The 3,904-nt window shown below is 56.7% G+C and overlaps 1 long non-coding RNA gene across 1 annotated transcript; it reads left to right on the top strand.

Annotated features, from left to right (window-relative positions):
* The first annotated feature begins 367 nt into the window (after positions 1–367).
* LOC136304688 (uncharacterized) lies at positions 368–2,287 on the top strand. Its single transcript, XR_010724746.1, has 3 exons — positions 368–422; positions 1,274–1,342; positions 1,820–2,287. It is a non-coding gene; the product is annotated as an uncharacterized lncRNA (long non-coding RNA).
* Positions 2,288–3,904: the final 1,617 nt, after the last annotated feature.

Genomic DNA, 3,904 nt, shown 5'->3' with positions numbered 1-3,904 from the left:
GGAGCGGTGCCGGTCTCGGTTCCGGTGTCGGTCTCAGTCTCGGTGCTGGTGCCGTTTCTGGTGCTGGTCTCGGTCTCGGTCTCGGTGCCGGAGATTTTAGGGTCTTTTGGGTGATTTTAAGCCAAACCGGGCCCTTTTAGGACCGCGCGTTCCCTTGACCCCGCCCATTCCCCCTCAGAATTCCCGCCGTTTCCTGGACCCCGCCCCTTTCCCCTCCCAGTTCCCGCCCTTTCTCTGACCCCGCCTCGTTCCATTCGTTCCCCGCCCTTTCATTGGCCACGCCTCTTTTTCCTTGGACCCCGCCCATCTGCTGGCGCGTTCCCTCGAGCGCATGCGCAGATGACCCAGAAGTGGCTTCCCCCGGGCGCCGCCATCTTTGTTCCCGGTCCCCCGAGCCGGCTCCGGCGTGTCCGAGACCTGCGGTGGGGCAATGGGGGATCTAGAGGGGATCTATAGGGGATCTGTAGGGGATCTCTAGGGGATCTATAGGGGTCTGGGGGGACCTGGGGGTGTCTTTAGGGGGTTTAGTGGGTGGTCTGTAAGGGGTTTAAGGGGGTCCATAGGGGATTTAGGGCGGTCTGGGCGTCCCTAAAGGGGGCTGGGCGGGTCTCGGGGCTCTATCTGGGTCTGGGGGCTCTGTAGAGGGTCCAGCGGGGTCCGTAAAGGGGGTCGGGGCGTCCCTAAATGGGGTCTGGGTGTCTGTGGGGGATTTGGGGGGTTTCTGTGGCGTTTTGGTGGGTTGGGGGGTCTGTAGGGGATCTCTAGGGGTCAGCGGGAGCCTGTAGCGGGTCCGGAGAGGTCTGGGGGTGTCTGTGGGTCCCTGTGGGGGATTTGGGGGGTCTGGGGGGGTCTGGAGGTCCCCAGGGGGGTCTGAGGGGATATGTAGGGGCTCGATAGAGGGTCCGGGGGCGCCTGGGGGATCCTATAGGGGATCTGGGGTTCTCTACATGGGATGTAAGGGGGTCTGGGGGAGTCTTGGCATCTCTATAGTGGAGTTCTGGGGTCCATAAAGGAAATTTTTGTGAATTTTTGGCTCTATACAGCTAATTCTTGGAAATTTGGGGTCCAAATTGGGCAATTTGGGGTGTTCTATTGAATTATTAAAAAAATAGGAATATCGCCCTAATGCCGATATCCAACAATGACGGACAAAAGACTCTCCAGCAGTTTAGAGTTAGAAAGTGTATGTTTAATTACGACGCCGGGCAGCGTGCGGGATAGCTCCCGAACACACGCGCGCTCACAGAAGATCACAGGGTCTTTTTATGTACAGAAGGATTGAATACCCAAAACACAAATGTATATTCATGACTTCAGTACCTCCCATTCCCCGCTTCCTATGGTAATTAGCCAAAAGCTATTAAGCATGCGTGGTTTGTTCTTTGAAATGGGTCGGTGGTCTTTTTTATGGGGCGGGGTCTCAAAATGATGAAGTAAGTGAGTCTTCTTCGCTTTGACTTTTTAACCTTTTAGTGTTGCGTGACGACTGAATCCCGTTTTCCCAGGAGTATTTCAATTATGAATTTACTGTGCTTCTTGAAGCCTATTGATTAGTCAGAATACACAAACATAAGTTGACAGGCCCCATGATTTATCAGTTCCTTAAATCCGGCTTCTGCTTATCAAAAGGGAAGTCTATCTGTCTTACTTCAGCAATATCCAGTATAAAGTCTGTAATTCTTCAAAATTAATGTTTCAATCCCCTTGGTCCCTGCTCCCTCGTGGCCATGGCAAGAGCGGGCTGGGCTGGCCCTGGCAGGGGGCTCTCCTCGGGTCCCTGCTGATCAGGGCTATGGCCCCGTGTTCCTCTGTCTTGCAGCCCTTGAAGACACGGCAGATGACAGCAGCCCTGCCATCAGAAACCTGGCCATTGAAACAGCCTTGGTCCTCCGGGCAGTCCAGAGAGCTCCGTACTCCATCCTGCGGAAGCTGCGAGATCAGCTCCGCAGGGCACGGAAGACACGGCCTCGACTGTCGGGCCTGGGCTGGCTGCGCTGCTGGAGCTCTACGGAGAGCTGATCTGGGACACTCTGTCTGCTGGGGCCAACTGAGCCAGCGGGGATTTTCTTCTTCTACAGGATTCTTCTTTTCTTCTTTTTTTTCTTCAGTATATAAATATAGGATATGTGTTACAATACACGGACTCCCAGGATTTTTCTTTTGCTGCCCTGGGTGCACAGGGGAAGAGGGGGAAAAGGGTGCTTTGTGCTCAGCAAGCTGCCCAGGCGTGCAGCCTTGCAGGGAAAATGGCCAGAAGCCCCTTGGCCCTCGGTGGTCCTGCGGAAGCCTTTGCACGGCCGAGAGAGCGCGTGGGCGGGGGCCGGAGCTGTGGGCATCCCTGCGAGGCCGGAGCCTGGAGATGGCCACAAGCCCTGTGCCAGCCAGGAACCGCCGTCTGTGTCCTCCTGCCCGTGTGCTGCTGGCCGGATTGCTGAGGGCTCCGCGGTGCCTCTTGGTCGGGCTCCTCTGGAGCTGCTGTGGGGCTGCGCCTCTGCTGCCGGGCAGGCTGGCCGGGCTGGGGGAGACTCTGAGGGGCTGGGCTGGTGGGAAGCCCTGAGGAACTGGGTGTCAGAGGCCACAAGCAGCCCCTGGGGAGCTGCCATGTTCCTGCCAGCCGGCTGCTCTGGCGCTCCCCCAAAGCACCTGCGGAGTGAGTGCAGGGAAAGGTGGAACCTTGCGCTCAGGGCCCTTCTCGAGCTCACTGAGGATCCCTCCCTCAATGGTGACAAGGGGGCAGTGGCTGGAGCTGAGCTGGGGAATGCAGTCGCTTGGGCTTGGCTGGGCTTCGAGAGCTCAGGCAGCTGCTCCCAGCTCTCCTGCCTCCTGGTTCGGCTGCCCGAGTACCTCGGGACAGGCCTTTGGCCTCTGGGCCCTGTTGGCACCAGGGCGGCGTTTCACGACTTGTGCTCTTCACAGACCAAAAAAGTGTGGCCCCTGCCTGAACATTTTGTGGAGTTCCTGCGGGACACAGATGAACAGTCAGTCAGGATGACGGCCGTGATACTCAGGTTTGCAGTTTTGGACAAGGACATGCTGAGACCCAGCCCTGTCGCCCTGCTGCTGGTTGCGGTGCTCCTGCCACTCTCTGACCATGCAAGGCTCTGTGCCCCCAGCCACGGCCACTGTGTGCCCACCAAACACTTGGTGCCCTGTGGGTTTGCAGGCTCACGCCCAGCTGAGCCCCGAGCAGCCGATGCTGAGGTCTTTTTTTCTTCCTTTCATAGAGGATAACGGCCAGGTGCAGCTGCTGTCCACACTGCTCTTCTGAAAATTGGTGACTGTTTGCAGGGCCGCTGGGAGGGAATATTGGGGTTCCTGGCAGCAGGATCCTTGTGCAGCTTCAGGCTGGGGTGGGCAGCACTTCCATCTGCAGCTTCCATGTGCTGCTCCGGCAGCTGCTGCTGCTGGGGACCCTGAGGGAAGAGGCCACGGGAGGGATGGAAATGCTGCACGGACAGCAGCAGCCAGGGCCAGGAATGAGCTTTGCCTTCCTGGCTGCTGAAATGAGGCTCCTTTAGTGCAAGAGGAGGCAAAGGCAAAATCAATTTCAACAATTCAAGGAAAACTGTGGAAAATTGGAAGCCTCTCAAAATGTCACACATTCATCTGGAGCTCTTCAGCGTTGGTTCTTGTAAAAAGCCTTTCCCGTTTTCCCTTGGCTCTGAGATTCTGGGAGCCACCGCTGGGCTTCAGAGTTCAACTGATTTTTATTTTCCAGGTTTTTAAACAGAGCTCTGAATTGGGCATCTCTTGCCACTTTTTCTGCTCAGAACCTTGAGAAAGGTTCTCTGCTCCTGTGAGCCACATCTTGAAGGGTGCTTGGCAACCATGGAATGCTCTGGGAAAGCACTTGATTGACTTCAGGGCCAGGCTGGAGAGCTCAGCCTGAGGAAAGAACTGTTCC

Source organism: Chamaea fasciata, unplaced genomic scaffold (assembly GCF_029207755.1).
Source record: "Chamaea fasciata isolate MVZ Bird 193981 ecotype frontalis unplaced genomic scaffold, bChaFas1.0.hap1 SCAF_144, whole genome shotgun sequence".
NCBI lineage: Eukaryota > Metazoa > Chordata > Aves > Passeriformes > Sylviidae > Chamaea > Chamaea fasciata.
The sequence above is the reverse complement of the archived record's forward strand: the minus strand, read 5'-3'. Positions and strand labels throughout refer to the sequence as shown.